Below are 12,331 nucleotides of genomic sequence, written 5' to 3' on the forward strand. Positions count from 1 at the left end.
GTCAATTATGGCAAACTAAAAGTCCCAGTGCGTCCAGCTTTCATTGGTGGAATCAGAAGTGGTTTCAGCACAGAAAAGGTTTCCTTCTACCTTGGTTTCGCTATTAATGGCCCCCTTGCATATGATATCCATTATGAAAACTAGCTGACTGATGACTTCAAAAATTACATTCAATTCCATCACATTTGTGAGGAATGTACACATTCAATGGAAATCAAGGCTGGCACTGTCTTCAAAGCAAATCAATCGTGCTTTTCTTGAAATAAAACCTCCATGTAATGTGTCCAGAACACCAACATCCTTGAGTGAGAAGATTCTGGAAAGCCCATGAATGGCTCATGTGCACTGTAGCACAGTAGCACAGCATCCCTGTTCTGAAAGGTGTTCTGCCTGAGAAGTACCTTAAACACTGGATCAAACTTGCTAGTGGTATTTCATTGCTCCTCACCACATCCGTTACACCGCAGCAGCTTTCACAGGCAGAAGATGATCTCATATAGCCTAACCCTATATAACCCTAACCCTCCATCTACCAAGAAGTGTCAGGAACTGGGGACCTCTATGGACACATTCACGATTTTAAACACGATTTCAGACGGCAGCCCGTCTTTATTGTCACACGAACACAACAGCAGCATTCAGCATTCTTGTTTGAGGCTTACAATGCTGAACTGCTTGAGATGGTGAAAAGCACACATGCACGGTCCGCTCACTATGCCGACAACCCGCAATGCCAATAGCCCGGTAGGGTTAGGGCGGGGGTAGGGTTAAAGGATAGCCCTTCCCAGGACGCTGGTATGAATCCAGCGTGGATTCATAGCCTCCTCTTATGCTTCTTATAGCAAACTACTATTTTTAGGCTCTGCTTCTCATAGCATCCTCTTATGCTTCTAATAGCAAACTAGTGTAGTCGCAGACTGTAGTTCAATCATGGAAGACCAAATAAGGCATTAATAGAGCACCCCATGCTGTCATACCCCTCAGCCCAAATGACGTCACTAAATGACGTCACCATCTCCGACGTCACCTTCTCCATGACGTCCCAAATGACATCAGTTATGACATCATAAATGACATCAGTTATGACATCATAAATGCCCTTCTCCCAAATGACATCAGTTATGACATCATAAATGACATCAGTTATGACATCATAAATGCCCTTCTCCTGGTACTATATAAAGCCCCCATCACCACAGCTTAAATCACACTTGTGCAGTCATCACTCACCTTGTGTCAGCATCACGCATTCATCCAGCATCTCCAGAGCAAAAAGCTTCATCCCACCACCTCCCCAGATCACCACCAATGTCATGACTCCTGTTGGAAACAAATCCCCTTAGGGGGGATGTCCTATCTCATACAGCACTGACGCCCCTCTCTCATAAGCAAGAGGAGCGTCACATCATGGAGTCATACGCCATACTCAAACTGTCTATTCTGATTCAATAAAGTTTGTTAAAATTATATTACGAGTCTCTCATGATTGAACTATTTTTAGGCTCTGCTTCTCATAGCATCCTCTTATGCTTCTAATAGCAAACTACTATGTTTAGGTTCTGCTTCTCATAGCATCCTCTTATGCTTCTAATAGCAAACTACTATGTTTAGGCTCTGCTTCTCATAGCATCCTCTTATGCTTCTAATAGCAAACTACTATTCTTTAGGCTCTGCTTCTCATAGCATCCTCTTATGCTTCTAATAGCAAACTACTATTTTTTAGGCTCTGCTTCTCATAGCATCCTCTTATGCTTCTAATAGCAAACTACTATTTTTTAGGCTCTGCTTCTCATAGCATCCTCTTATGCTTCTAATAGCAAACTACTATTTTTAGGCTCTGCTTCTCATAGCATCTTCTTATGCTTCTTATAGCAAACTACTAGTTTTTAGGCTCTGCTTCTCATAGCATCCTCTTATGCTTCTTATAGCAAACTACTATTCTTTAGCCTCTGCTTCTCATAGCATCCTGTTATGCTTCTTATAGCAAACTACTATTCTTTAGCCTCTGCTTCTCATAGCATGCTTATGGCAAACTACTATTTTTTAGGCTCTGCTTCTCAAAGGATCCTATTATGATTCTTCATAACAAACTATTTTAAGGCTCTGCTTATCGTAGCATGGTACTTTTATTATGCTTTTTATAGGAAGCAACTATTTTTAGGCTCTGCTTCTCATAGCATCCTCTTATGCGTCTTATAGCAAACTACTATTTTTTTGACTCTGCTTCTCATAGCATCCTCTTATGCTTCTAATAGCAAACTACTATTTTTAGGTTCTGCTTCTCATAGCATCCTCTTATGCTTCTTATAGCAAACTACTATTTTTTTGACTCTGCTTCTCATAGCATCATCTTATGCTTCTTATAGCAAACTACTATTCTTTAGGCTCTGCTTCTCATAGCATCCTCTTATGCTTCTTATAGCAAACTACTATTCTTTAGGCTCTGCTTCTCATAGCATCCTCTTATGCTTCTTATAGCAAACTACTATTTTTTAGGCTCTGCTTCTCATAGCATCCTCTTATGCTTCTTATAGCAAACTACTATTTTTAGGCTCTGCTTCTCATAGCATCTTCTTATGCTTCTTATAGCAAACTACTAGTTTTTAGGCTCTGCTTCTCATAGCATCCTCTTATGCTTCTTATAGCAAACTACTATTCTTTAGCCTCTGCTTCTCATAGCATCCTGTTATGCTTCTTATAGCAAACTACTATTCTTTAGCCTCTGCTTCTCATAGCATGCTTATGGCAAACTACTATTTTTTAGGCTCTGCTTCTCAAAGGATCCTATTATGATTCTTCATAACAAACTATTTTAAGGCTCTGCTTATCGTAGCATGGTACTTTTATTATGCTTTTTATAGGAAGCAACTATTTTTAGGCTCTGCTTATCAAAGAGTACCGCAGGAATGAGTCCGGAAGACCTGAACGTTAGCACTTCCAGCTCTTAGGTGTAAAAGGCAATGGGATTTCTGTATGAGAATTCCAGTTAAATGCATGGAATGAGGTCTGTGGTTAACAAAAGTTTATGGAACAGTGAAGTTTGTGTTCAGCAAGATAGTCTTCACCTTCACAAATGGGGACAACTTTTATGATGAAGCCTAAAGATAAACGTCATCCCTGCGGTACTCTATAGCATCCTAGCAACAACAATAACAAAAAATGTTAAAGGGATAGTTCAGTTTGTTTGAAGTGGGGTCCTATGAGGTACTCTCATACAGTCAGTGCACTGGGTAAAGCACTCTGGACGCATCGCCCACCGAGATAGGAGAACTGCACTCCAGCTGCGGCAGGCACAGAGAGCTGTCTGCTGAGTGTGATGGGGGCCAAGAGCAAAAACATACAAAACAACAGAAAGAATACATAAAGTGCTTCCATACTGCTCACCTGGCATAATGCAAGTCTCCACAAGCCCTGTGATGCCAAGTTGACTTGAAAATATGTCATTTGCACCCTGTTTTTAGCTGAAATCGTCACTGGAGCTAGCAGCTGAAAGTTCAACAACTAGGGTACAACCTTGCTACAGTGACGATTTCAGCTAAAAACAGGGTGTAAATGACATCTTTTCAAGTCAACTTGGCATCTCAGGGCTTGTGGAGACTTGCATTATGCCAGGTGAGCAGTATGGAAGCATTTCATGTATTTTTTCTGTTGTTTTGTATGTTTTTGCTCTTGGCCCCCATCACACTCAGCAGACAGCTCTCTGTGCCTGTTGCAGCTGGAGTGCAGTTCTCCTATCTCGGTGGGCGATGCGTCCAGAGTGCTTTACCCAGTGCACTGACTGTATGAGAGTACCTCATAGGACCCCACTTCAAACAAACTGAACTATCCCTTTAAGCTCTGCTTATCATAGCATCATACAAGTATTACATTTCTTCCTTTTGATGTGAATGTTTATGTTAATCATTTTTCTTCTTCTGCAACATTATGCTGTTGTGACTGTTTGACATTGTGATGATGCCCTCCTACTGGGATGTCATATACTGTACATGATGCAGACACATCTTTAAAATATTAACTGTATACATGTAAAGAACATGTGTTTAATTAAAAGATGTATGTATAATTGTTTACTGTACACATCTGTCATGAATGGCTCAAAATATGCAGCAAGTATGCATTTTATATTTGAAAATAAATTATGGAGTCACAAACTTCTTTCTTTGAATGTATTTCTTTTAAAGTATTTTCTGAATGCAATTTCTTTGAATGGATTTATGGATTATTTTATGAAAATTGTTAAATCATTCCCTGTTAAAGAAATTCACAGTTAAAGCTAAAAGTGCACCATGGATTGATGCATCATTAATGAATGTCCCAGAGAGATGAGGCCAAAAAGATTGCTGTTATTTCTGGTTCTCCTGAAGACAAGTTAAGAAACCAGCTGACCAAAATGGAACAGATTGAATAGGCGAACATATCTACAGAGAATTTCTGACAGTGGTAACGACGGTAAAATTCTATGGAATGTATTGAATTAAATTATGGGTAAGAAAGAGGGCCGAAACTTCTTTTGTTGAAGCGGATGGTGTCTATCTGACTATAAGCCTCTTCAGATCTCTGATTATTTTAATGATTATTTTGTCAACAAGGTTTCCAAACTCAGAGAGAACATGGATAAAAATGTTAAATCTAACTGATGTGGTTATAAAAAATGCATTATGAATGATAAAACTTGTACCTCGGGTTGATGTAGGGATGGTGGAAAGATTGTTGAGATCTCTGCCAGATGATAAGTCTGCTGGCACAGACCACCTTGATAACAAATTATTAAGAATATCTGCCGTACACGTTTCCAAACCAATCTGTCTTATTTTCAATAAATGTCTGATTAGTGGTGTGTGTCCAAAATTATGGAAAGAGTAGAAAGATTATTCCACTTCCCAAAGATACAAAATACATTGTCTGAGGTCCCAACAGCAGGCCTATTAGCATTTTGCCTGTACTTTGCAAATTATTAGAAAAAATTGTTTGAGCAGGTCCAAATTTATTTTTCTGGTTCAACGGTTTAACTACTACCAACATGCTTATAGAGCCGGTCATTCCACATGCACTGCCATGACACAAATGTCAGATAGCTGGTTTCAATCGACTGTTCAATGCTTGTGGGTACAGTAATGCTAGATTTCAGTGCTGCGTTTGATGTGATCGATCACAACATTTCAATTTCCAAACTTATTAGTTATGGTTTTACCCTCAGCTATTCTGTGGTTTAGGAGCTATCTATCTCTAGGTGACCAGAAAAAGTGTTGCTGTATATAGTATATAAAATACTCTCAATGTAGGCCTACTGCAATTTCTAGTGAACAGCAAATGTACCCTATATTTCTCCCATATACAATGCAATGCGGTTGTGTTCACTGAAGGAGAAGAAGAGTGAGTTTGTGTGTCCAAAAATCATTTGATCATTCCTATAGTTCACGATAAACACATGGGGAATAATAGTGAGTGAACCATTCTGAACATGGCTAACGGGATGCTAACGAGTGAGTGAGTGAATGAAGTACAGTGCAGTGCCCACTGTCTGTACTACACTGCACTATTGGGTGATTTGGTCTAATTAAACATTAGATATCAAATCGGCATATAGAAAATTCCCTCTTCCCACTTTGCAAGATCCGTTCACATATAATAATAATTTAAATTGCCTAAGTGGGCGGGGGGTTAGTCTGGCAGTGTCTGTTAGTCATGATTTGTGACATCAGTGATGTCATAAATCAGTGATGATGTCATTAGTGATGTCACTTGAGCACGCTTGTGTTTACACGATAGTACATAAGTCCACTTGAACGGCCCCCTCGTGGTATTCACGGTAGCCTATGTGGGATTTTTATGAAAGTTTTGAAGCTCACGACGTTTTCACAAAATGGCGGACGCCATGGACGTTGATGGAAAGTAAATATTGACATTTTAACTGTTTAGCCATTTTATAATATGCCTTAGGAACATGTTGATATTCTCAACAGTCTCATCTTGTTCCCTCTGTCATTATACCTTTGCATTTCCTGCATTAACGTAGTTAGCCGCTTGCTAGTGTTAGGGTTTTTGTCAAGTTTGTCAAGTTCAATTCCAGCTTCAACGATCGTCTCAGCAGTGACCTGTCACTAGTAGCTAGTAGCTAAATTGTTAGCCTCGGTGGCTTCTAGTCAGGATTTTTGGAAATCTACCCGGTACCAAGTACTTAAAGCCCCAGGGGAGGATGGTCAGGTGTACTCTATTGCAGTGGTTCTCAAATGTGTTCACATGAAGGACCCCTAAACTGAAAAAAAATTAGACCACGGACCCCCATATGATAATAAGATTGATGCTTTTAGATGTTTTATTACAGAAAGTGTATAAAACCCATGACCAAAATAGTCATTGTGTTACTTATGAATGGAATTATAGCTAAAATAAATTACCTCCCTTTTGGCTGGGGACCCCCTGGAACCCCCTCAAGGACCCCTGGGGGTCCCTGGACCCCCATTTGAGAACCAGTGCTCTATTGCCCCCGCTCACAACTTGAACAAGGTAGGCCTACAGCATGTGCACCGGACACAGTTAAAATTGGCAACCAAACAAACTTCTGTGGCACTTTCCACCGAGAGAAGGCCAAATGACCATGTGTCACCCAGCAACACGTTCTCACTCCGAGCACGTAGCATATTGACGCTTTGTCCCGTCCCTTGTTACTAACATGGTACCCTTGAGCGACCCATGAAACGACTTGGGCTTTCCGACTAAACTCAATGCAAACCCATGGAAGTCATATTTGTTGGGAGGTACGGTGGTGTAGTGGTAAGCACTATCGCCTCACAGCTCGAAGGTCGTGGGTTCGATTCCCACCTGGGGACGAGGTGAGCGCTGAAGGAATGCGTGCCCGTCCGTATATCCCCGAGTGCCACCCCCATCGCCCGGGTGGGGGTCGGCAAAACGGCCTTTCTGTGTGGAGTTTGCATGTTCTCCCCGTGCCTCCCGGGGGTTTCCTTTATATAGGAACCCCCTTCACTAAAAACATGCATTGTCCTGGTTGCTAGTGTGGTTCCTCCTCTCATCGTTAAGGGCGCCTGTTCAGGGGGAGGGGAACTGGTTGGAATAGCGTGATCCTCCCACGTGCTATGTCCTACCGGTGAAGCTTCCCCTGTCAGGTGAAAAGAAGTGGCTGACTGACTGCCCATGTCTCGGAGGAGGCATGGAATCAGTCTCGGCTCTCCCTGATCGACAGAGGATGAAGTAGCAACCAGGATAAATATAGAATTAGCACTAATGGGGGATAAAAATGGGATAAAAAATCGGGGAAAAAATTTTAAAAGAAAAAGGAAGTCATATTTGATGCTTATGGCAACTGCTCCCCCATTAGCCTAACTGCTCCCCCATTAGTCAACTGCTCCCCCATTAGGGTCTGGGGGGAGGTTAGGTTTAGGCGTGGGGGGTGGGAGAGGTTAGGTTTAGGGTTAGGGTCTGGGGGAGGTTAGGTTTAGGCATGGGGGGTGGGAGAGGTTAGGGTTAGGGTCTGGGGGAGGTTAGGTTTAGGCATGGGGGGTGGGAGAGGTTAGGGTTAGGGTCTGGGAGAGGTTAGCTCCTCCAGACCCTAATGGGGGAGCAGTTGACTAATGGGGGAGCAATTAGGCTAATGGGGGAGCAGTTGCCATAAGCGTCAAAGATGACTTCCATGGGTTTGCATTGAGTTTAGTCGGAAAGCCCAAGTCGTTTCATGGGTCGCTCAAGGGTACCATGTTAGTAACAAGCAACGCACAAGGGGCGGGACAAAGCGTCAATATGCTACTCGCTCGGAGTGAGAACGGGTTGCACCCAGGCATGGGGAGGATGAAGGAGAGTGGTATGTTAACAGGCCCTGCTGGAAGAGCAACTACCCCCACTGAGGTGGGCCTCCCGAACCCAGTGGTGCCTGACCATCCGGCCTTAGTCGCACCCACCAACGGAGCCTCAAGCACCCCCGGGGATGAGTCCTCAACACCGGGTGTTGTCCCACTAAGGAGAACGGCAAGGAGCACAGCTGGCCAACACTCCAACGCCCACCGCCTGCCTCTGCCCGTGAAGAGTTCGGTAAATGGGGCTACAGCCTCCCAGGGGTCTGGGACAAGTGGTATGACAGGACTTTTTAGACCTTGGAGATAGTTAATCATCGGGATGATGATTCAGGATGGGTGGGTAGGTTGTAACCAGGTGAACTGCAATGATTGCCGGTGTTGATAGCTTTTATCGAGAGTTGTCATTAATAAAACTGTATAATCTTTATACTAAATCCGGTTCTTTTCTCCTTGCAGCATTCTTTTATCCCACGTCTTTTAAAAAATAAACTTTGTTTGTTATACTTAGAAACCTGGTCTCTGCTCCCTTTTTGAACTTGTGTCCACCTATATGAGTGTCCTCTTATATGAGGTTAACTATTTCTCTGGGCGCAACTCCCAGGGTGGCGTTGTCAGGCTATACGACATTGCCAGGTCACACAAAAAAGGACGAAAGAAAGAAGAATACCGAAGATGAAGAAAAAAACAGAAAGGTAGAAGGTGTTTGCACTACAGGTGGCTGTCTGGGCGATAGATTGACGGTAGGTTTGTGAATTATTACATTTTCAAGCTGTTTCCAGCTTTCAACAGGCTTGTAGAAATGGGTGGGGGGAAACACTCAAGAGGTTGTATTGCTTTTCCATTACTCGCAGCAGCAGGTCAGGATCAGCTGCCAGTATGAGACTCAGTGGAAGTCTCAAATCTTAATTAGTAAATCTTTTGTTCAGAAGAAACGATGAACCTGAAACTGAGAAAGTAGCTACAGCTGGTTAATCCAGAAGGCTGAAGATAGAATTCAGAAATTATTCCTTAATCTTTGACACAAAAACACATCTGATATTCTCACTGATGCCGCTGTCTTTTTGACACTTGACTAGATATTATTGTAAGTCAAGTTTAGTTGTATGTCCCTTCACAGTTAGTCTCAAAGGGCTGTACACGCCCAAAGTAACACAATAACTGAAACAAAATAAAATATCCTCATTCAGAGAACAAGGAAAAACCCCAATGAAAACCTCATTAAATATATAATAATCGCAATATTGTATGGTTCAAAACAGAGTTTATAAAGTGCTTTACATAAAAATAAAACAAACGCATGGTAAGCAATGCAAGAATCAAAGCCGTTTACAATAACAATGGGAGCTGAGAGTGGGCAAACCAAGATTAAACAAGGCCAGGTCGAAACCTGGCATAGCCCCGGTGCATGGTATCGTCACGCATTTTTTCCAAAGGTGGGTTGTATCATTTTAGATAGTTATTGTCATGCTAATGCCTGTGCAAGTGGTCATTTTTCTGATCAGTTTGTTTTTAAGTACTTATTTGACATATAAAAAGGGATGATTGACAGCTGTGGCAGCCAGTCTCAAGCCATCATCTACAGGCTACAGGCTCTTCACCTTATAGATCTGTTTTAGATAGAGAAGACACTGCTTGGTAAAACAAAAGGAAGACACTGCTTGATCTGTCTACCAGACTGTATATCGATGGACCGCAATAAAAAGGACATTGTTTTGAGAAAGCTGCGCGAAGTTGGTTGGGGACTTAAGTAAGTTCAGAAAATAATGTGTTTTATTAGTTACTCCAGCTACGTTATCGTTTATTTTAATACACAATGGTTTTAATGGAAGCAGACTAGCATTAACCGCTTGTCTGTTTTGCCGGTTTTTGTCGGCTTCATATTACTCTAACCTAACAACCGATAACGATAGCTGGAATAACACAATAATAGACACATATTTTCAGAACTTACCAGGTTTTCCAACTACCTGCATATGCCAGGAAATGTGTTTTATAATGTTAACTCCCGGGTCTAACCATAACATGGGGCCTACACAAGTGTACACAACAACCAGCCAATAGCTAATCGCTAACGCGTTAGCTTACAGACACTGGAGGTTTTATTTTTGGTATTAAAGCAAACGTTTTTATATAGATATCTCAGGGAAGTGCTTTGACTGTGGGGATGTTCGTTCAATCTTCACAAGCTCCTCTCTTAGCTGGATATACAGAGAAGAGACCAGGCAGGCTGGCTAACATTGTGTAAAACAGAAGGAACACACTGCTTTATCTGTCTACCAGACTGTATATCGATGGACCGCGTTAGCTAGCTAATTAGCCATGTTAGCTGCCTCAGTAGGTAACGTTAGCCGATAGAGAGTATTTATCTGACGTTTATGTTAGCTACTCCTCAAACCTGCGGGTGGAAATGGTTTATGCGATGCGATGTATGTTGAAGCAAGACAACGTTTTAATGTACCTTGAATTTGACAAATTACGACGGGTCGTGCTCACGCAGATCTAAGCCCTGGCCATCCTAGGCTCAACGCGAGACTCATCAGTCATTCGGATGAGTCTTGCGTTGAGGCTATGGCCATCTGTATTTTTACAAACGCCGAAATATTCCCATACAGCCAACGTTTTTAGATGGGGGAAAGTTCAGGGGGGTCCTTGCGTTCTCCTGCTTTATCACACAGATGATTGTAAACACACAGGGACAGCTCCTCACAGCTCCTCTCTACTGTGCGTCTGGCATGCAGCAAGGGGGAGGGGCCGCGTAAGCTGCATTCTGCAAAGCGACCTGGGCACGTTGTTTTGGGGAAACAGCTGATACCGTGAGGAAGGTATGACGGCAAATCTTAGTGGGGCAGCGGCGCCCTCTAGTGGGCGGCCGCCATTTAGTCGCCTAAAAAGGTGCATAATAGTCTTGGCGACATGCGGGAATGTAAGGCCCCTGGTGCATTACCAGCACCGGGGCCAAAAATTGATGATCAACAACAAAAAGGGAACACAAACAAATTATAATATAATAAACAGAATCACATTACAGTTGGTTTGGCTTGATCGCAGAGATATGAAAAATAAAATAAACACAGAGGAGACAATCTCAGCTATTGGATGCAGAAGAAAAGAAAGATTGGGGAGCGAGGATTGTACTGATGATTAATCTGCTCTGCTGTTCAGAGACCAGAGATCGTTTTTATTATATCCAAATGTCCATGAAGTTCACTGGACCATCTCCATGAAGTCACACCTGATGACGTCAAAGATGAGAGTCGGCTTACTTAAAAGTGGCGGTGTGGCTGCGGTGTCTGTCACGATTGTGATGTCATCAGTGATGTCATCACTGATGTCACTTGAGCAATTGTGATGTCATCAGTGATGTACAATAAGTGGTGCATCATGTCCAGAGTAAGTGGTGGGAGTATAAGTAGGGGGAAGAGGACAAGTCTGCAGCTAAAGAATGGAACAGTTTACCTAAACTAATCAACACTTTATACTGGCCAGCTTTAAAAGAGAGCTGAAGAAATGGCTCCTTGTTAGGAGCAACTCTCTCATTTCATAAGATCACTGAATCTCGATTAGCCTACTCACTATAAATTTTGTATTTTTATTTATTTATTTATTGTGTCTTCTTTATTGTATGTAAGTATGAATGAGAAAGGTTTTGAAGGGGTTCAGGAGATGAACACCACGTCACCACCATGGTACAATGATCAGATTGTATTAAAGGAGGGTGGTCCAGTCCAATCCGGTGAGGCTTTGAATGTATTTATTACACTGTTGCATTCCAACATACAGTATGTGTCCCCCGGAGTTTATGAATGTATACCTTCTGTGTTAATGACACGTCAAATAAATAAATAAATTAATTCATTCATACATACAATAAAATACACATTCTGCCCTTGGGAAAGTGAGCATATGACTAGAAAGGCTTTAAAACAGGCAGGGACTGTCCCAGTGTGGCAGAGGTACTTCACATGACTTTTATTCAATGTGACAGCTCCTGGCGTTTTGACCCACAAGTAGGTCGAGGTCATTTTTCATTTTTTTACAGATTCTGAAATGGCAGACTGTCAGCTTTCAAATGATGTGTCACACATTGTAATCTGAACATTTTTTAAGGAGATATGCTTATTTGATGGTTCACACTCTGAAAAGCAAGAAGCTGAGAAATCGGCCCTCAAAGTTAGAAAAGTTTTTCACACCTGAGGCAACCAGGTAAGGGGGGAGTGGACAATAGCTCCTCATTTACATTAACCACTCCCAAACCATTTCAGCTGTCCTCTGTCAGTCCACTGAGAATGACATGGGAGAGTGCACACAACCCAGTGACAAAACCCCCCACTTCTCTTAACACATTGACTGCCAGACGTTTTTTTTTGCTGTAGGTAGCTTCTGCCAAGCCGTTTTTTGAGGATTATGGCTCATTTTATAAGAGCCGAGGATTCGTTTCAGCTTGGAGTTTGTGAACATACAATATCTCAAAAGTACTAATAGAATGTGTACTTTCTCTGTCTAAAAGAGTTAGTTTGTAGAGT

At 42.1% G+C, this 12,331-nt stretch overlaps 1 pseudogene across 1 annotated transcript in view; it reads left to right on the forward strand.

Annotated features, from left to right (window-relative positions):
* The window catches only part of LOC310791457 (sterile alpha motif domain-containing protein 9-like), a 28,411-nt pseudogene that overhangs the window by 6,943 nt on the left and 9,137 nt on the right, over window positions 1-12,331 (forward strand). Inside the window, exon 4 of the transcript in view lies at window positions 7,880-8,043. The product of the transcript in view is annotated as a sterile alpha motif domain-containing protein 9-like (transcript). The remainder of the gene's footprint in view (window positions 1-7,879; window positions 8,044-12,331) is intronic.

Source organism: Poromitra crassiceps (assembly GCF_964638095.1).
Source record: "Poromitra crassiceps genome assembly, chromosome: 16".
Classification (NCBI taxonomy): Eukaryota; Metazoa; Chordata; class Actinopteri; order Beryciformes; family Melamphaidae; genus Poromitra; species Poromitra crassiceps.